The following is a 22,758-nucleotide window of genomic DNA, read 5'->3' on the forward strand; positions in this document are numbered from 1 at the left end:
TGCTGCCCGTGGTCATGTCACAAAATGCATGCCCGAGGCAGTGTCACGAAATGCTGCCCATGGTCATGTTACAAAATGCTTCCCACAGTCATATTACGAAATGCTGCCCACGGTCATGTTACGAAATGCAGCCCATGGTCAGTCACTAAATACTGCCGGTGGTCATGTTACAAAATACTTCCTGTGGCCACGTTACGAAATGCTGACCGTGGTCACGTTACGAAATGCTAAACGTGGTCATGTTACAAAATGCTGCCCGTGGCCATGTCACGAAATGCATGCCCGTGGTCATGTCTCAGAATGCTGCCAGTGGTCATGTCATGAAATACATCCCCGTGGTCATGTCATGAAATGCATGCCCTTGGCCATGTCACGAAATGCTGCCCGTGGTCAGTCACGAAATCCTGCCCGTGGTCATGTTACAAAATGCTGCCCGTGGTCACGTTACAAAATGCATGCCCGAGGCCATGTCACGGAATGCATGCCCATGGTCATGTCTCAGACTGCTGCCCGCGTTAATGTCACAAAATGCATGCCCATGGTCATGTCACAAAATGCATGCCTGAGGCCATGTCACGAAATGCTGCCCGTGGTCATGTTACGAAATGCTCCCCTGGGTCATATCACGGAATGCATGCCTGTGGTCATGTCACGAAATGCTCCCCTTGGTCATGTCACAGAATGCATGCCTGTGGTCATGTCTCTGAATGCTGCTCGTGGTCATGTCATGGAATGCTGCCCGTGGCCATGTCACGAAATGCATTCCCGTTGCCAAGTTAAGAAATACTGCCCGTGGTCATGTTATGAAATGCTTCCCACGGTCATGTTACTAAATGCTGAACATGGTCATGTTACTAAATTCTTCCAATGGTCATGTCACGAAATGCTGCCAGTGGCCATGTAACAAAATGCTGCCCGTGGTCACGTTATGAAATGCTGCCCGTGGTGAGTCACGAAATGCTGCTCGTTGTCATGTTACGAAATGCTGCCCATGTTCATGTCACGAAATGCATGCCCGTGGTCATGTCACGGAATGCATGCCAATGGTCATTTCTCTGACTGCTGCCTGTAGTCATGTCACAGAATGCTGCCCATGGCCATGTCACGAAATGCATGCTCGTGGCCAAGTTACGAAATGCTTCCCACAGTCATGTTACGAAATGCTGCCCACGGTCATGTTACGAAATGCAGCCCATGGTCAGTCACTAAATACTGCCGGTGGTCATGTTACAAAATACTGCCCGTGGCCACGTTACGAAATGCTGACCGTGGTCACGTTACGAAATGCTAAATGTGGTCACGTTACAAAATGCTGCCCGTGGCCATGTCACGAAATGCATGCCCGTGGTCATGTCTCAGAATGCTGCCAGTGGTCATGTCATGAAATACATCCCCGTGGTCATGTTACAAAATGCTGCCCGTGGTCACGTTACAAAATGCATGCCCGAGGCCATGTCACGGAATGCATGCCCATAGTCATGTCTCAGACTGCTGCCCGCGTTAATGTCACAAAATGCATGCCCATGGTTATGTCACGAAATGCTGCCCGTGGCTGTCACGAAAAACATGCCCATGGCCATGTCACAAAATGCTGCCCGTGGTCATGTTACGAAATGCTGCCCGTGGTCACGTTACGAAATGCTGCCTGTGGTCACGTTACGAAATGCTGCCCATGGTCATTTTACGAAATGCTGCCCATGGTCATGTTACGAAATGCTGCCCATGGTCACATCACAAAATTCATGCCCGTGGTCTCGTCACGAAATGCTGCCCATGGTCATATTACGAAATGCATGCCTGTGGACATTTCACGAAATGCATGCCTGTGGTCATGTCACGAAATGCATGCCCGTGGCCATGTCACGAAATGCTGCCCGTGGTCATGTTACGAAATGCTGCCTGTGGTCATGTCACGGAATTCTACCCATGGTCATGTCACGAAATGCATGCCCGTGGTCATGTCACGGAATGCATGCCCGTGGTCATGTCTCTGAATGCTGCCCGTGGTCATGTCACGTAATGGTGCACTTGGTCACGTTACGAAATGCTGCCCTTGGTCACGTTACAAAATGCTGCCCATGCTCACGTTACAAAATGCTGCCTGTGGTCATGTTACAAAATGCTGCCAATGGTCATGTTACGAAATGCTGCCCATGGTCACGTTACGACATGCTGCCCATGGCCATGGCACGAAATGCTCCCCGTGGTCATGATACGAAATGCTGCCCGTGGTCATGTCACAAAATTCATGCCCGAGGCAGTGTCACGAAATGCTGCCCATGGTCATGTTACAAAATGCTTCCCACAGTCATGTTACGAAATGCTGCCCACGGTCATGTTACGAAATGCAGCCCATGGTCAGTCACTAAATACTGCCGGTGGTCATGTTACAAAATACTTCCTGTGGCCACGTTACGAAATGCTGACCGTGGTCATGTCACGAAATGCATGCCCGTGGTCATGTCTCAGAATGCTGCCAGTGGTCATGTCATGAAATACATCCCCGTGGTCATGTCATGAAATGCATGCCCTTGTCCATGTCACGAAATGCTGCCCGTGGTCAGTCACGAAATGCTGCCCGTGGTCATGTTACAAAATGCTGCCCGTGGTCACGTTACAAAATGCATGCCCGAGGCCATGTCACGGAATGCATGCCCATGGTCATGTCTCAGACTGCTGCCCACGTTAATGTCACAAAATGCATGCCCGTGGTCGTGGTCATGTCACAAAATGCATGCCTGAGGCCATGTCACGAAATGCTACCCGTGGTCAGTGACGAAATGCTGCCCGTGGTCATGTTACGAAAAGCTGCCCATGGTCATGTTACTAAATTCTGCCCATGGTCATGTTACAAAATGCTGCCCGTGGTCACATCACAAAATGCTCCCCCTGGCCATGTCATGAAATGCTTCCCGTGGTCACGTTACAAAATGCTATACGTGGTCACGTTACAAAATGCTGCCCGTGGTCATGTTACGAAATGCTGTCTGTGTTCATGTCACGGAATTCTACCCATGGTCATGTCACGAAATGCATGCCCATGGTCATGTCACGGAGTGCATGCCCGTGGTCATGTCTCTGAATGCTGCCCGTGGTCATGTCACGTAATGGTGCACTTGGTCACGTTACGAAATGCTGCCCGTGGTCACGTTACAAAATGCTGCCCATGCTCACGTTACGAAATGCTGCCTGTGGTCATGTTACAAAATGCTGCCCATGGTCATGTTACGAAATGCTGCCCATGGTCACGTTACGAAATGCTGCCTGTGGTCATGTTACAAAATGCTGCCCATGGTCATGTTATGAAATGCTGCCCATGGTCACTTCACGAGATGCATGCACGTGGTCAAGTCATGAAATGCTGCCCTTGGTCACATTACGAAATGCTGCCCGTGGTCACGTTACGAAATGCTGCCCGTGGTCATGTTACGAAATGCTGCCCGTGGTCATGTTACTAAATTCTGCCCATGGTCATGGTACGAAATGCATGCCCATGATCATGTCACGAAATGTTGCCCGTGGTCATGTCACGAAATGCATGCCCATGGTTATGTCACGAAATGCTGCCCGTGGCTGTCACGAAAAACATGCCCGTGGCCATGTGTGGCAACGTGCCCCGCCCCTGTGTGCATTTGTGTGATCTGTGTTGTATGTTGGATGTTGCGTGTGTTAATGTCGGTGTATAGATTGGTACACGGGATATAAACGGGTCTGTGTTTCACGTGTATTTAGAAAGTGTAGATTTGTATTTAGGCACGAGGAGAGCACAAATCACTTCACGTGCTGGTTAAATGTAATATGTGAGCACGGGGTTGCACAGAATTAATTCACGTGCTGGGATTTAAGTGAATAATTAATTAGTAATTGAATCCCAGCACAATAGTATATATAGACGCACATTTCTTGCACTCAGGGTTGGGTGTTCGGAAGAGGAGAACGGGTGAGAGAGAGAGGAGAGTTAAAATCATTAGAATAATTATAAGTGTTTTGTACTCACCGTGTTTGTTTGTCTCCGTGCACCGTTTGTTAAGTGTTTAGTCGTTTTGTCTGTCTGTTTATTTTGGCGTCAAGTGCCGTGTCCTGTTTTGTATTCCATTGTTCAAACCTTTTATTTGTTATTAAACGCTGAGTGCAGCCATTGCACTCGGCTCATCATCACAACCACCATCTCTGTGTATTCCTTTTCTGGTCTGACGCCACCCACTCTGGCCGTCTTTGTGACATGTGGTGTCATCGTGGGATAGCCGCGCCTCCAAGCGTCAGACCAGGAGGGGTCTGGATTAAAAAAAAAAAAAAAGTCAATGGCAGAAGACGCCATCAAACTGCGGGGCTGGTTCCTAGAGAATGCTGGGCTGGAGGCCCAGTCTCTGCCCATAGTCGTCCGGGCCCTGTGGATGATGGACAGTGAGAGATGGGAGGCCTATCAGGAGGAACACACCCAAAACACCTTGGTGGAAGGTGTGGAGTTTGTCCTCAGCTACCTGGAGGCAACCATAAATGGAACAGCAGCCCAGGTAGCAGGACCACCAGCAGAGGGTGAGTACCTGCTGTCCCCATCTCCACCAGCAGAGGGTGAGTACCTGCTGTCCCCATCTCCACCAGCAGAGGGTGAATGCCTGCTGGTTTTGCCTCCATAGCCCAAATGGGAGGAGCCTGAGCATCCACAGCCCAAATGGGAGGAGCCCAAGCGGAAGGAGCCCGAATGTCCTACGCCTGAGTGGGAGGAGCCCGAATGTCCTACGCCTGAGTGGGAGGAGCCCGAATGTCCTACGCCTGAGTGGGAGGAGCCCGAACGTCCTACGCCTGAGTGGGAGGAGCCCGAACGTCCTACGCCTGAGTGGGAGGAGCCCGAACGTCCTACGCCTGAGTGGGGGGAGCCCGAACGTCCACAGCCCAACATGGAGGAGTCGGGGCGTCCACAGCCCAACAGGGAGGAGTCGGGGCGTCCACAGCCCAACAGGGAGGAGTCGGGGCGTCCACAGCCCAACAGGGAGGAGTCGGGGCGTCCACAGCCCAAAAGGGAGGAGTCGGTGCGTCCACAGCCCAAAGGGAGGCAAGTCGGGGCTTCCACAGCCCTGGGACCCAAAACACCAGCAGAGGGAAAATGCCTGCTGGTTCAGCCCCAAGAGCCAGAAGGGGAGGAGTTACAGGCTCAACCCCCTGAAAATTTTTGGGGGGGAGAAGGGCAGGATGCTGGTGTCCCCCAGCAGCCTCTCGCTATGCTGCTGAAGGCAGCACGGCGTGCACATGCCCAGCCGCCACAGCAGAGGGAGCCAGCACCGCCAGGAGCAGAGGAGCTGGAGCTGCCTCTACCTCCACCACCTCCAGGAGCAGAGGAGCAGGAGCTGCCTCTGCCTCCACCACCTCCAGGAGCAGAGGAGCAGGAGCTGCCTCTGCCTCCGCCACCACCACCGCAAGGAGCAGAGGAGCAGGAGCTGCCTCTGCCTCCGCCACCACCACCGCAAGGAGCAGAGGAGCAGGAGCTGCCTCTGCCTCCGCCACCACCACCGCAAGGAGCAGAGGAGCTGGAGCTGCCTCTGCCTCCACCACCGCCAGGAGCAGAGGAGCAGGAGCTGCCTCTGCCTCCGCCACCACCACCGCAAGGAGCAGAGGAGCAGGAGCTGCCTCTGCCTCCGCCACCACCACCGCAAGGAGCAGAGGAGCTGGAGCTGCCTCTGCCTCCACCACCGCCAGGAGCAGAGGAGCTGGAGCTGCCTCTGCCTCCACCACCGCCAGGAGCAGAGGAGCTGGAGCTGCCTCTGCTGCCCGTACCTCCACAGGGAGTACGGTGGCCGGAGCCCCAGAAAGGGGAGCTGCCGGCCACGAAGAAGGGGGAGGAGGTCTGGAGACCACTTTCCCCAGCAGCAGTTTCGCTGCAGGAGTTCTTGTGGCCGGAGCCCCACAGGAGGGAGCTGCCGGCTACGAAGAAGGGGGAGGTCGGGGGACCACCTGCCCCCGCAGCTTTTTCGCTGCAGGACGGGACCAACAGGCTGTCAGCCGTGCCACTACCGGCAGGGGTGCTGACAGCATTGCCAGCCAAGGGCCCACTGAAGCCTCCCTTCCCAGCCCGAGACTTTGTTCTGGACTGCTGGGTTTTTAAGGGGGGAGGTGGCCGTTGAGGCCATGTGTGCTGCGCACAAGGGGGGGTATATGTGGCAAAGTGCCCCGCCCCTGTGTGCATTTGTGTGATCTGTGTTGTATGTTGGATGTTGCGTGTGTTAATGTTGGTGTATAGATTGGTACACAGGATATAAACGGGTCTGTGTTTCACGTGTATTTAGAAAGTGTAGATTTGTATTTAGGCACGAGGAGAGCACAAATCACTTCACGTGCTGGTTAAATGTAATATGTGAGCACGGGGTTGCACAGAATTAATTCACGTGCTGGGATTCAAGTGAATAATTAATTAGTAATTGAATCCCAGCACAATAGTATATATAGACGCACATTTCTTGCACTCAGGGTTGGGTGTTCGGAAGAGGAGAAAGGGTGAGAGAGAGAGGAGAGTTAAAATCATTAGAATAATTATAAGTGTTTTGTACTCACCGTGTTTGTTTGTCTCCGTGCACCGTTTGTTAAGTGTTTAGTCGTTTTGTCTGTCTGTTTATTTTGGCGTCAAGTGCCGTGTCCTGTTTTGTATTCCATTGTTCAAACCTTTTATTTGTTATTAAACGCTGAGTGCAGCCATTGCACTCGGCTCATCATCACAACCACCATCTCTGTGTATTCCTTTTCTGGTCTGACGCCACCCACTCTGGCCGTCTTTGTGACACCATGTCACAAAATGCTGCCCGTGGTCATGTTACGAAATGCTGCCCGTGGTCACGTTACGAAATGCTGCCTGTGGTCACGTTACGAAATGCTGCCTGTGGTCATGTTACGAAATGCTGCCCATGGTCATGTTACGAAATGTTGCCCGTGGTCACGTCACGAAATGCTGCCCGTGATCATGTCACAAAATGCTGCCCGTGGCCATATCACGAAATGCTGCACGTGGACACGTTACAAAATGCTGGCCCTGGTCACGTCATGAAATGCTGCCCGTGATCATGTCACGGAATGCATGCCCGTGGTCATGTCATGAAATGCATGCTCGTGGTCATGTCACGAATTGCATGCCCATGGTCAAGTCACGAAATGCTGCCTATGAACACGTTACGAAATGCTGCCCATGGTCACGTCACGAAATGCTGCCCGTGGGCATATTACAAAATGCTGCCCATGGCTACGTCATGAAATGCATGCCCGTGGTCGTTACGAAATGCATGCCCGTGGTCATGTCACAAAATACATGCCCATGGACATGTCACAAAATGCAGCTTGTGGCAATATTAATAATGACAGCATTCAAAACTGGGCAGACACATGGCAAATTACATTTAATGGTGAAAAGTACACAGGCAATACAAATGTGCATTATAAATATCATATGGCAGATATTGAAATTTGAAGAAGGAATCCATGAAAAAGAACTAGGAGTTTATGTTGACTCGGAAATGTCTTCATCTAGACAATGTGGGGAAGCTATAAAAAAGGCCAACAAGATGCTTGGATATATTGTGAAAAGTGTTGAATTTAAATCAAATATTGTGTTCAGTTCTGGTCACCTCGTTACAAAAAGGATATTGCTGCTCTAGAAAGAGTGCAAAGATGAGCAACCAGAATTCTTCTGGGTTTAAAAGGCATGTTGTATGCAGACAGGCTCAAAGAATTGAATCTGTTCAGTCTTGAACAAAGAATACTGTGTGGTGATCTGAAGCATTGTAAAGCACAGAGAGGTCTGGTAAAGCACAGGGAAGCATTGTAAAGCGCAGAGAGGTCTGGTAATGCACAGGGAAGCATTGTAAAGCACAGAGAGGTCTGGTAAAGCATAGGGAAGCATTGTAAAGCACAGATTTCCATTACACGAGAGTAGATGTTAAAACTTCATGCTGATTTGAACTCGGCTCTCGCCAAGATAAGCACCAACTAAGACGTAGCTTTACAGTAAACTAATGTGATCCATATGCGTCTCCATCCATTTACGTTTCCTTATGATGATGTAGATATCCTTCTGTCTGGTGTTAATGGCTGAAGTGTAATGCTGGCTCCAGGGATCAGCTTATTTAGCCTCCCTGGCGCATCAGCACACACAACGGCTGCGATGCTGGCTCCGGGGATCAACCAAAGTGCGGCCTCCCCAGCGCATCAGCATGACAACCGTCTGGATTGAGCTAAGTAGGGTACATCTCTGGGGTTTTCAAGTGGGCACCTTCCATCCTCAGTGTTTCGTCGACTAGCCCACGACACCTCAAGAGGGCTCGACGGTGATTCTGGCATCCCAGCATCACCCCCCTCCGTCCCCCACTCAACTCAGCCCAGCTTACTTACCTGTCCCCAGCCAGAATCTTTCCGTCTCAACCACAGCCAGTTGCTGCTCCTCTCTGCTGCTTCAGATAAGTTCTTCACTGTGCGACGCAACTCTTGGCCACTGAATCCGACGTCTCTGAGAAACCGGGTTGTAGAGTGTGCCACAAATCCTCGACAACCCACTTCCACTGGGTAAACCCGAACTCTCCATCCTCGCTGTTCCGCTTCAGTGGCTAGTTGAGCATACAGCAGTTTCTTCCTCTCATACGCCTCATCTACAGCGTCCTCCCATGGCACTGTTAACTCTACCAGGTGAACAAGGCGTGCTGATCCAGACCACAAGACAATATCTGGTCGAAGGTTAGTGGTGGCAATCTCAGGTGGAAAAATAAGCCGTTGACCAACATCTGCCAGCATATTCCAGTCTCTAGCAGCTTCCAGTTGTCCTGGGCGAGGATTGGTTTTAACACCTTTTCTTGGTGGTTGCTCTCCTGGGCGGAGGAATGTTGTCTTTTGTGTGTAATGTTTTGATGGAACAGGTGGCAACTTATTGGTCATGTTACGCTTGTCTTCCAATGCTAAGGCCAAACATCGCAGCACCTGGTCATGGCGCCAAGTAAACCGTCCTTGGCTAAGAGCCACCTTACATCCTGTCAAAATGTGCCTTAATGTTGCAGGTGATGAACACAAAGGACATGAGGGATCCTCTCCTACCCAGAGGTTTAGGTTCTGTGGTGATGGGAGAACATCATATGTTGACCTGATGAGGAAACTGATCCTGCTCTGTTCCATTGACCATAGGTCTTGCCAGCCAATCTTGCGTTGTTCCACACTCTCCCATCTCATCCATTCTCCCTGTTTGGCCTGGGAAATGGCCTTTATACACCTCATCCTCTCCTCCTGCTTTTGCACCTCGTTGACTACCAGCTTCCTTCTTTGAGCTGGGGCCGCCTTGTGCCATGTAGGAGGAGTTGAACTGAAACCAAGACCCCCTCTTCCATGCTGAACTTGGCCCATGATATCACCAATTCGAAGGGCAGCCTTTGCATCTTCCACAGCTTTCTTTGCCGCCCACTTTCTTCCAGTTTTCAACACAGGTGCTGCCTCCCTTACGCATTTATCGCGTGACTCTACTAATGTCATTTCCAGTCTGACCTTGGCGCACTTAAACTCCTCGGTTAGAGCAGAGACTGGTAGCTGCAGTATTCCTTTACCATAAAGTCCCACTCTGCTGAGGCAGCGTGGAACTCCCAACCATTTCCTGATGTATGAACTGATTAAAGCTTCCAGCTTCTCTACTGTTGTCAAAGAAACCTCGTACACAGTCAGTGGCCACAGCAACCTCGGCAGTAGACCAAACTGAAAGCACCAGAGTTTTCGTTTACCTGGTAGAGCGCAGCTGTCTATGCTCTTCAACCCTTCCACTGCTTGTTGTCTAACTTCTCCCACACGAACTGTGTCCTTTAGATCCCCGTCGTACCATCTCCCAAGACTCTTCACTGGCTTCTCAGACACTGTTGGTATTGCCTCATCATTAATGTAGAATGTTCTACTACTTTGCCTTTAATTATAGAGATGCTCCTTGATTTAGTGGGCTTGAATATATTCGTGCCCATTCAATGTTATTGGTTAATTTGCCCAATAATCGATTAGTGCAGGTTACTGTTGTAGTCATGGTTGTCATGTCATCCATGTATGCTCGAATTGGTGGTAGTCGCATTCCAGAAGCCAAGCGCTCTCCTCCTACTACCCATTTTGATGCCCTAATGATTACTTCCATTGCCATGGTAAAAGCCAGTGGAGAAATGGTGCATCCTGCCATTATTCCAACCTCTAGGCATTGCCATGTAGTGCTGAATTCTGAAGTTGAAAAACTGAATTGCAAATCTCCAAAATAGGCTTTCACTAAATTTGTTATTGTCATCGGTACACTGAAAAAATCAAATGCTGCCCAAAGTAGTTCATGTGGCACTGAACCATATGCATTAGCCAAATCCAGGAATGTCACATGGAGCTCCTTCCTCTCCTTTTTAGCTGATTGAATTTGTTGCCAGATCACATTGATGTGTTCTAAGCAACCTGGGAAACCTGGAATGCCCGCTTTTTGTATTGAAGTGTCAATGAAGCAGTTCTTTAATAGGTAAGCTGACAATCTCTGAGCAATAATGCTGAAGAAAATCTTGCCTTCTACGTTTAATAGGGAAATGGGACGAAACTGACTGATGCTTGTAGAATCTTTTTCTTTAGGTATAAAGACTCCACCTGCTCGGCGCCATGCTCTTGGTACAACCTGTTTTTCCCATGCCACTTTCATCAATTTCCACAGAATTCGTAGGACTCCTGAAGCACTCTTGTACACTCTGTACGGAACTCCATTAGGCCCTGGAGATGATGAAGCCCTTGCTTTTTTCACAGCTTGCTCTATTTCTTTCCACTTAGGTGCACAGTCCTCCATTTGGTATTCTGGTGGATTGATAGGTGGGATGTCTGACGGAATTGACATAGGCTCCTGCCTTTTTGAATCTGTATGTGTTTCCTCCAAATATCTCTCCAGCTCAACCTTAGATGCTTTTAGTGTGCCATTCTTCTCACTGGTGAATAACTTCTTTACAAATTTGAATGGGTCTTTATAAAAGTTAGCTCTCGCACGCTCCTTCTTTTTGTAGCGTTTCCGTAGGCGCTCAGCTCTGCGCAATGTTGCAAGCTTATCTTTTATGACCCTTTGTAAGAGATTGAGTCCCTCCTTCTGACTTTGTTCTGCTCTTCTCCATTGGTTCCTCAGCTGTCTCCTTTCTCTAACTAAGCGTTCAATCTCCTGCTGCCGTCTAGACTTTCCAGGAATAGTTTGTACTTTTTCCTTCCTTTTTTCAACTCCAAACCTCTCACTTCCATATGCGTAGATGATGTCCCCAAATTTATCCAACTTCTTTTCAACTGTTCCACTTAATCTTTCCAATGCAACGCAGAGATCTGTGTTTACTGTGTCCCATGCAGTTTTCTCACAAGCTCTTGGCCATTTAACTCCAGGCTTGTGCCCGTTGAGGTTCTTTTCTCTCTTATGCTGGTTTGTCTGACCGGGTTCACAAGGATCATTAGGTTCATCACTAACTGTGTCCATGCAAGTCCTCCTCACATCTATGACAGGGGTGCTGATATCCTGCGAACTGTGGTTTGCTTCCTGTCGCTGGATTTCATTCGACTGACTTGACTGACTTCGTAAGAAGTACTGATCAATGCGAGGCCCTTGTCCCTTCTCCCTCAAGCATTTCATTCTCCCTTGATGAATCTTCAAACCCCTGACCGTTGTCGCCTTGCTCCAGCCGCAGACACAAACCTGGAGTTCCATGTCTTTGTTAACTGCAGATCTTGAACTAGTCTTTTGTGAAGTACTCTCCATACTCATATCCGTTTCCGTTCCTAAGTCGTTAACCGTGTTGTCCAACGTTGAGTCATCTTCCGCCCCCGCTCTCGCAGACTCTAGGGGTATTTTTCTCTTTAATTTCTTAGAAGCCTTGGGCGGGTGTCTCCAGCATCCTGTAAACACAGAGCTGGATACTGCCGACAAGGGTAGCTAACCCTTACCAGCCCCAATGGGGTCTCTTTCCTCCTGTCAGCTGTCTCTCCAGGCTGTCACAAGGTCTTTCCCTTGTTGCCAGCTGCACTACAGCAGTCACTGGACGTATCCAGATCTTCATGATTTCCATTACACGAGAGTAGATGTTAAAACTTCATGCTGATTTGAACTCGGCTCTCGCCAAGATAAGCACCAACTAAGACGTAGCTTTACAGTAAACTAATGTGATCCATATGCGTCTCCATCCATTTACGTTTCCTTCCATATGATGATGTAGATATCCTTCTGTCTGGTGTTAATGGCTGAAGTGTAATGCTGGCTCCAGGGATCAGCTTATTTTGCCTCCCTGGCGCATCAGCACACACAACGGCTGCGATGCTGGCTCCGGGGATCAACCAAAGTGCGGCCTCCCCAGCGCATCAGCATGACAACCGTCTGGATTGAGCTAAGTAGGGTACATCTCAGAGAGGTCTGGTAAAGCACAGGGAAGCATTGTAAAGCTCAGAGAGGTCTGGTAAAGCATAGAGAAGCATTGTAAAGCACAGAGAGGTCTGGTAAAGCACAGGGAAACACTGTAAAGTACAGATAGGTCTGGTATAGCGGAGATAGGTACGGTAAAGCACACTAAAGCATTGTAAAGATCAGAGAGCTATTGTTAAGCACAGGAAAGCTTGTAAAGCATTGAGGTATGGTAAAACACAGGGAAGCATTTTAAAGCACAGGGAAGCATTGTAAAGCACAGAGGTATGGTAAAGCATATTAAACCACAGTGTATGATAGTGAGTGCGCACAGTAGAGAGGACAGTGCTGTTGATCAGGCTGCTCCAAGAGGCATCCAAGTGGATCAGCAACATCAAGGGAAGCCCAAAGAGAGGCAGCTCTGACTTAGTGACAGCCAGGGGGCAAAGACCAATAACTGAAAGAATGAATATCCTTGGAGACACCTTACAGAACCTTGTGGAGTGTGTGCCATGTCATCTGAGCCTAGTCTGCTGTTAGATACCGGTTCTGGAAGTTGCTCGGCAGTGTACAAAACAGATAAAAAAATATCATGGCTTATTTGTAATATAATGTGAGTGAAAATATTATCGCAAGAAAGAAGACATTTCCATGGATATCATAAAATCACAATCAAATTGCCCTCCTTGTAGCAATGCATTAATCGGGCAATTTAACTCTTTCAACTCATTTTTTTAAAGCACTGTTTAATCTCAATTAGTTAAACAAGGTTTTAAATTTAACCCCCACCACCACCCCCACCCCTTCCCCCAAATAACTAAAATGAGCACCACATGAGACTGGACCATTTCTGTATCAATTAATGCAAAAGAAATGTTGAATAATTTATTAGTTTTATTTTCAGCCATTGCGTGTTTGTGTACCTACTTCTAAATGAACTGTCAACAAGAAGTGCTTTCTGGAGATACAAACGTACATACAAACGTACATACAAATGCTTTTGGATATAATAAATAAACACACATTTTATGGACTTTACTGCCCTCTAGTGGGAGAAAAGGTAAGCAGTGTCGCATTTCTTGTTCTGAAATTTTACCCAGGTTACTAAAAAAAACTATTTTATTCTATACAGTATAATAATGATTCCCAACCCTGGTCCTGGGGACCCACTATCTCTGAATATCAACAGTGTCATCCGACAGTCCGAAACTCTTATCCTGAACGTTGTTTCCATCTGCAGTTATCCGACAGGTGGAATGGGTGTAATTTAAATAAGTGGCGGAATAACTATTCAGTATTTGAATGAGGAATGTTAATGATGCAAATTACAGTTTATACTTCATTTCACGATTTCAATCAATGGACAGGTTTCATTTACACTGTAACTATTGATGTATTTTTTTTATACAACTGTAAGTCACCCTGGATAAGAACATAATAAGAACATAAGAACGTTTACAAACGAGAGGAGGCCATTCAGCCCATCTTGCTCATTTGGTTGTTAATAGCTTATTGATCCCAGAATCTCATCAAGCAGCTTCTTGAATGATCCCAGGGTATCAGCGTCAACAACATCACTGGAAAGTTGGTTCCAGACTCTCACAATTCTTGGTGTAAAAAGTGCCTCCTATTTTCTATTCTGAATGCCCCTTTATATAATCTCCATTTGTGACCCATGGTCCTTGTTTGTTTCTTTTTTCTAGTCAAAAAAGTCACCAGGGTCAACATTGTCTATACCTTTTAGGATTCTGAAAGCTTGAATCAGATCACCACTTAGTCTTCTTTATTCAAGCTTGAATAGATTAAATTATTTTAGCCTGTCTGCATACGACATGCCTTTTAAACCCGGAATAATTCTGGTTGCTCTTCTTTGTACTCTTTCTAGAGCAGCAATATCCTTTTTTGTAACGAGGTGACCAGAACTGAACACAATATTCTAGGTGAGGTCTTACTAATGCACTGTAAAGTTTTAACATTACTTCCCTTGATTTAAATTCAACACTTCTCACAATATATCCAAGCATCTTGTTGGCCTTTTTTATAACTTCCCCACATTGTCTAGATGAAGACATTTCTGAGTCAACATAAACTCCTAGGTCTTTTTCATAGTTCCCTTCTTCAATTTCATTATCTCCCATATGATATTTATAATGCACATTTTTTTATTTCCTGCATGCAATACTTTACACTTTTCTCTATTAAATTTAATTTGCCATGTGTCTGCCCAGTTCTGAATGCTGTCTAGATCATTTTGAATGACCTTTGCTGCGCAACAGTGTTTGCCACTCCTCCTATTTTTGTGTCATCTGCAAATTTAACAAGTTTGCTTACTATACCAGAATCTAAATCATTGATGTAGATTAGGAATAGCAGAGGACCTAATACTGATCCCTGTGGTACACCACTGGTTACCTCGCTCCATTTTGAGGTTTCTCCTCTAATCAGTACTTTCTGTTTTCTACATGTTAACCACGCCCTAATCCATGTGCATGCATTTCCTTGAATCCCTACTGCGTTCAGTTTAAGAATTAATCTTTTATGCGGGACTTTGTCAAAAGCTTTCTGGAAATCTAAATAAACCATATTGTATGCTTTGATGTTGCATCCTCAAAAAAATCAAGCATGTTGGTTAGACATGATCTCCTTTTCCTAAAACCATGCTGACTGTCTCCCAGGATATTGTTACCATAAAGGTAATTTTCCATTTTAGATCTTATTGTAGTTTCCATAATTTTACATATAATAGAAGTCAGGCTTATTGATCCGTAGTTACCTGGGTCAGTTTTGTCTCCCTTTTTGTGGATCGGTATTACATTTGCAATTTTCCAGTCTGTCGGTACAACCTCTGTGTCAAGATACTATTGCATGATCTTGGTTAGCGATTTGTAAATAACTTCTCTCATTTCTTTGAGTACTATTGGGAGGATCTCATCCGGCCCAGGGGATTTGTTTATTTTAAGAGCTCCTAGTCCCTTTAACACTTCTGCCTCTGTTATGCTAAAGTTATTTAAAACTGGATAGGAACAGGTCGAAATGTGGGGCATGTTGTCCGTGTCCTCCTTTGTAAAAACCAGTGAAAAGTAATCATTTAATATATTTGTTGTTTTTTTTTTCTTCATCTATAATTTTCCCATTTGTGTCTTTTAGACATTTAACCTCCTCTTTGAATGTTCTCATGCTGTTATAATATTGGAAAAACATTTTGGAATTGGTTTTAGCCCCCTGAGCAATATTGATTTCTATCTCTCTCTTGGCCTTTCTAACTTCCTTTTTGACTTGTGTTTGCAGTTCCAAGTACTCTTTCTGTGTACTTTGTTTTTGGTCCCTGTAAACGCTCTGTAAAGTGCCTTTTATCGCTGAATTTTTTTTTTTAAATTGATCTATTAAACCATTTTGGCCATTTTGTTTTAGGTTTATATTTGTCTACTTTTGGGATCGAATTGTTTTGCGCCTCTAGTACTACATTTTTGAAAAACAGCCATCCTTTTTCTGTGGATGTTTCTTTTCTCTATTTTACTCCAATCTAGTTTTGTTAGTCTCTGTTTCATACCTTCATAGTTTGCTTTTCTAAAATTGTAAACCTTAGCTTTAGTCATTACTTTGGGGGTTTTAGAAAACATTTCAAATGAGACCATGTTGTGGTCTGAGTTTGCCAATGGCTCTCTGACCTCTGTTTTAGTTATTCTGTCTTCATTATTTGAAACGACTAAATGAAGGCATGCCTCCACTCTCGTCGGTGCCTTAAGGGCGTCTGCTAAGAAATAAATCATAATAATAATAATAATAAAGGCGGAGAAAAATAAAACAGACGCGTGTTTCAGGAGATGCAGAGAGGAGACATTTAATAGAACACAATAATAAATCAAGTACATCAGGACAAAGAGGATAAAAAGTAAATTTTTAGAGAGCTCCTATTTTACTGTAGCCTTTTTTAAAATGTATTTCTTAGATGCCCTTAGCCAGGGTGGCTTACAGTTGTTACAATATATCACATTACATATAAAAGCAGTTAATTACAATAAAGTTAGTAGTAACAGCAAAATCAAATAGAGAAGATAAACTGTAAATAATTACATTTGAGAGCGAATGTTAATTTTGGTACCCGCTTAATTTGCATAACATCCTTCATACTGTCTGAATCAGTGATTTTTGCTCAGAACAAGTCGGAAAGTTAAAATCCCGCCACAAAAGCGATCCCAGACGGTCAGAAAAGCTTTAATATTAACAATTGAACTGATAATTAGCTTAATTAGACCCTTTAATTTGTTTTTCAGCTCTAAACAGTTGCAGAGTTAAAGTTAGTGGACTGATAAAATGTTATAGCTAACTTGAAATCTCCTACTTTAAAGCTGAAAACAAGTATAAACTGGCAATTAAAAATGATCTGTGAAATGAAAGGCCTGTAAAACTGGCAATTAAAAATGATCCGTGAAATGAAGGGTCTAGTTAAATTGTCTATTAAAAATGATCAGTGAAATGAAGGGTCTAGTTAACTGGGAGTTCAGCTGGAATGAAAGCCAGCAGACACAGGAGGTGTTCATAAGACACTATAACATTTTGGTATGTCATCTTTTTGATCATTATAAAAAATGAAATGAAACAAATGAGAATAAGAGGTGAGCCAAGAATCCAAAAAGGAAACTAAAAGTTCAAACTCATGTGGCCAGTTTGGCAGAAAATGGGTTAAGTTAGAGTTCCCTCTGGTGGACGCACCCTGGATTTTATTTGTATAAACTGAGAACACCTGTGGCATTGGGGAAGCTTTGTTTGGAAGGATACCTCAGGTAAGCCATGTGCTTTAACTGTTTGAAAAGGTTTGAAATCTTTTTAAAACTGTGTGCTATGAATTAGATTAAGGAATATGTTTGTTGCATGCTGCTTGTGCTTTCTTGTTACAATATAATTTGATTTGCTTGGTGTTGATAATGTGGCTGTGTTTCATTTGTGTTTGGTTTTGATAGTGTATATTTATACTGATTTTGTGTGTTGCTTGTTTTCCCCCAGTTTGGCCACTATTGCTATTTCTTTACCCCAATAAAAAAATTAAAAAAAATAATGTAATTGTATAAAAATAATGTGATATCTTGTAACAATTGTAAGTCGCCCTGGATAAGGGCGTCTGCTAAGAAATAAATAAATAAATAATAATAATAATTGTAGTTTTGCACAAGTTCAGGCAGTTGCCTAGGTAGTAACAACTTGTTAAAAAAAACTTCAATCTGAGACACTCTGTAAACTATCCCATATCTGAAATAAATGATTTAAATGCATCAGATTTTGCTATGTTGAATAAAATAGAGAACTTGACCTTTTTTTTTAAAAAAAAAACTCTGTTTTGTTAATTACTCTACCAACCATATCACAAGTTAATATCCATGGTTATTTAGCTGCGGCCAGGGTTCCAACAGAACAAAAACACGTGAACATATCTCCCCTGTGCTAACAGACCTAAATGGGTTCCCGGTGTGGTCTACAAGTGATTTCAAAGTCCTGCTGCTAACCTAAGAAGCTCTGAAGGACCCTTACGTTCCCAAGGGCTTTGAAGTAAAACACAGGTAGAGCGTTCAGTTGTAGGGCCCTTGTACTGTGGAACGCTGTCCCTGGCTCTACTGAAAATTAATTTATGATCTATCGTTTCCATTCTTATGTGACTCTTACTATTCTGCTGCTTTTATGGCTCATGCAGTTTTATTGATATTTTTAACTTTATGTTAAGCTCCTCTGCCATCAAAAATGTTTTGATTTGAAATTTTCATTATTAAAATGGTGTGTTCAAAGCAAAAAAAGCCACGGTAGGAAAAGAACTGTCATTTTAAGTATTTCTTTCTGTAAATATCATAACATTTTTATGACATTCAGCTGAAATAGTGGAGGACACAGGGGAAATAAAACCGGTTTTCAGATAAGCAACTTTATCTTTTAATGGTTGCAACACGTCGATTTTAAAAGGTTACTTGAACACATGATTTTGCAGATAAGTACCAACTAAGACGTAGCTTTACAGTAAACTAATGTTATTCATCTGTGTCTCCATCCATTTGCGCTTCCTTCCATATGATGATGTAGATATCCTTCTGTCTGGTGTTGATGGCTGAAGTGTAATGCTGGCTCCAGGGATCGGCTTATTGCCTCCCTAGCGCATCAGCACACACAACGGCTGCGATGCTGGCTCCGAGGATCAACCGCAGTTAGGGTAGGGTACATCTCTGGGGTCTTCAAGTGGGCACCTTCCATCCTCTGTGTTTCATCGACTAGCCCACGATACCTCAAGGTGTCGACGGTGATTCTGGTGTCCCAGCATCGCCCCACTCCGTCCCCCACTCAACTCAGCCCAGCTTACTTACCCGTACATCAGCGTTTCTTTCTTTTCTATTGTGCTTGAGATCCCCACCCAGAATCTATCCGTCTCAACCACAGCCAGTCAGATAACCTCAGATAAGTTCTTCACTGTGCGACGCAACTCTTGGCCAAGGAGCTGAACAGAGACCAAGACCCCCTCTTCCATGCTGAACTTGCCCCATGATATCACTAATTCGTAGGGCAGCCTTTACATCCTCCACAGCTTTCTTTGCTGTCCACTTTCTTCCAATTTTCAACACAGGTGCTGCCTCCCTTATGCATTTGTCACGTGACTCTACTAATGTCATTTCCAGTCTGACCTTGGCGCACTTAAACTCCTCGGTTAGAGCGGAGACTGGTAGCTGCAGTATTCTTTTACCATAAAGTCCCACTCTGCTGAGGCAGCGTGGAACTCCCAACCATTTCCTGATATATGAACTGATTAAAGCTTCCAGCTTCTCTACTGTTGTCAAAGAAACCTCGTACAGAGTCAGTGGCCACAGCAACCTCGGCAGTAGACCAAACTGAAAGCACCGGAGTTAGTTTGCCTGGTTAAGCACTGCTGTCTATGCTCCCAACCCTTCCACTGCTTGTTGTCTAACTTCTCCCACACAAACTGTGTCCTTTAGATCCCCATCGTACCATCTCCCAAGACTCTTCACTGGCTTCTCAGACATTGTTGGTATTGCCTCACCTTTACCCAATTTGATGCCCTAATGATTACTTCCATTGCCAGGGTAAAAGCCAGTGGAGAAATGGTGCATTAGCCAAATCCAGGAATGTCACATGGAGCTCCTTCCTCTCCTTTTTAGCCGATTGAATTTGTTGCCAGATCACATTAATGTGTTCTAAGCATCCTGGGAAACCTGGAATGCCCGCTTTTTGTATTGAAATGTCAATGAAGCAGTTCTTTTAAAGGTCAATTGTAATTCATTACAGTAAATTGATACAGCTAAATACAAATAGCCTAATTACTTCTCAGGCACGTTTACAGAATTATTCTCAAAAAGGAAAAGAATCATTTGATTCAAATTTCCTAGAAAGATATAGGGTGTGTTCATAAACTCAATCTGACACTGAAAGAGCGTCCGAGGAATCTCCTTAGGTGCTTCATTTTTTTTTCTTTTAGTTTTTCAACGACCTAAAATGGTTTGAAAATGGAAGTCATCAGTGAGAAACACAATGATTGAAAACACGTTTGGTAATATTTTACAAGATCTTCAGTCTGACAGTGAGGACGAAAGTGTAAGCTGCTCGTTCGTGGAAAATGATAGTACTCATTTATAACCGATTATTTTGTTTTCAACTCAAGTCTAATACTGGGGATGGGGTAAAAGCCGGAACGGAACTTGAATGAATTCAATTGCTTTTAAAAACAGCATAAAAAGTTAGACATATGGGGAGAATATTAACAATCAGAACCGATTAATAATGCACTGTCATTAACCTGTTCTCAGCCAGAACCCTTTTTATCACCAAAAAGTTCCCGGGAACACTGGGTTCCGAAGGTGCAAAGACGACCAAAATTATACACACAATACAACTAAGTGGGAACAACATAACATTATTGAAAAAACCCACCAAACTGACCTTTAACTGCTCATTCCGTGCAATAAACAGCTGTATAGACAAAACCGTCCTGAGCACAGGGTTCCGAAGCTGCAAAGAGTATGACAATGATACACACAATACAAATAAGTGAGAACAACATAACACTATTGAAAGAACTCACCTTTAACTGCCCATTCTGGGTAATAAAACTATTTATTTTGTTTTTATATTATCTATCTATTTAATATTATTTTAGCAGAACCATACTGATTAACATAGTTTTTATCTTTTTCTTTATAGTGGAATATAGTGAGGCCTTCTTTCTACTTTGCAGGGAAGGAGGTGATAAAGTAACAGTATTTGCACAAGTAGAACCGGTCCAGTGGTTAGGGAAAGGGGCTTGTTACCGGGAGGTTCCAGGTTCATTCCCAGCTCAGCCACTCTCATTGTGTATGACCGTGAACAAGTCATTTAACCTCCTTGTGCTCCATCCTTCGGATAATATGTAAAACCAAGGTTATAAGTGACTATTTAGCAGCAGTTGTGATGCATAATTCACCCCCTAGCGTCTTTAAGTCGCTCTGGATAAATGCGCCTGCTAAATGACTCAATAATAATAATAATAATACATCATGGGTCTCAGTGATATACAATATCTGGTGACAGGTGAAGAAAGGCCTGATTACTAGCCAAGAGATGATCATGTATTGTTCACAGTAAACCGCTGGTGCTGCTTTACAAAAAAAGACATGACCAGTTTTAATAAATATTTATTAAAAAAAATTAAATTAAATAAAATTAAAAAAAACTGTGTACAAAATCTTTGAATATTTCAAACAGCAATGTCAAAAAATGTCCTATATACAAAATAGTATGTACAACATGCAACACTGTAAATGTTATTAAATACAGTACATACAAATATTAACTTCCTTATCATTTATAAACGTTTGTAATACTGCAGGTAGTGTCTCTGTTTCGGAACAATAATATTCTTTATAATGCAGACATGCCTCCTATCCGAAGTAAACTCTTGTCTTTTTACCCTAACCTCTACAGAAGCACTGTGTTTGACAGCTTGTTGAAAAGCACATTAATGAATAAGGAAATAGGGAGTCTGCAGGCAGAAGCATCTGCTCTTAAAACCCAAGGACTTTAGCATTCTAGTCCATTGCCACACACTACGCTAAAATTATCAAATGTGTGGGAAACGATGGCAAATAATTACTGTGTAATTTGTTTGATTACTTATATGGGGCGGCAGTGTGGAGTAGTGGTTAGGGCTCTGGACTTTTGACTGGATGGTCGTGGGTTCAATCCCAGGTGGAGGGACACTGCTGCTGTACCCTTGAGCAAGCTACTTTACCTAGATTGCACCAGTAAAAACCCAACTGTATATAAATGGGTAATTGTATGTAAAAATAATGTGATATCTTGTAACAATTGTAATTCGCCCTGGATAAGGGTGTCTGCTAAGAAATAAATAGTAATATTAATGCTTCCCTACTTATGGTACTTTTTAATATCAGGTGTAGAAAGACTACTAATTTGTCAGTCAAATAGTTAAGATAAACGTGGTCGAATAAGGTCGACTAGTCTCCACAAAAACAAACTATTTATTAATGTTCTAAAATGTAATGTATATGTTAAGATTGCAAACGCAAATACACTTCCGTCCATCTGAAACCACACACTTTGCAATTACTTCACAATCACGATGTGCGATTTAGTCGACTTCCAGTTTTTAAAGTCAACTGTCACCTTTCAATTCAACTATTTGACTAGTCGAATATTCAGTGCAACCCCAAGTTTATGTGCTTCCACCCACTAAGAGAAAGTTAATTATAACTGCGTGGAGGCTGGGTGTGAACCTGTGACTACCACAAGCAAACGTCTTAACCACTATGAAAAAGAGCCAAGTTTGTCAGCATGTGGTTTTGTGTGATTTGGACTTTATTTATTTTGGATTTCATTTCTGTTTTATTATTTCTGTTTTGTATTATAAAAGCTTTGGCAATACCTGAGCACTCTCGTCATGCCAATAAAGCATTTTTGAATTTGAATGGACTGATTTCATATGTGATGAGAGTAGCTAACCCACACCTCCAACAGGAGAGGCTGCTAAATTAGACATAAGAACATAAGAAAGTTTACAAATGAGAGGAGGCCACTCGGCCCATCTTGCTTGTTTGTAGCTTACTTATCCCAGAATCTCATCAAGCAGCTTCTTGAAGGATCCCAAGGTGTCAGCTTTAACAACATTACTGGGGAGTTGGTTCCAGACCCTCACAATTCTCTGTGTAATAAAGTGCCTCCTATTTTCTGTTCTGAATACCCCTTTATCTAATCTCCATTTGTGACCCCTGGTCCTGGTTTCTTTTTTCAGGTCAAAGAAGTCCTCTGGGTCGACATTGTCTATACCTTTTTAGGATTTTGAATTCTTGAATTGGATCACCTCATAGTCTTCTTTGTTCAAGACTGAACAG

Source organism: Acipenser ruthenus, chromosome 37 (assembly GCF_902713425.1).
Source record: "Acipenser ruthenus chromosome 37, fAciRut3.2 maternal haplotype, whole genome shotgun sequence".
In the NCBI taxonomy this organism is placed as follows: Eukaryota; Metazoa; Chordata; class Actinopteri; order Acipenseriformes; family Acipenseridae; genus Acipenser; species Acipenser ruthenus.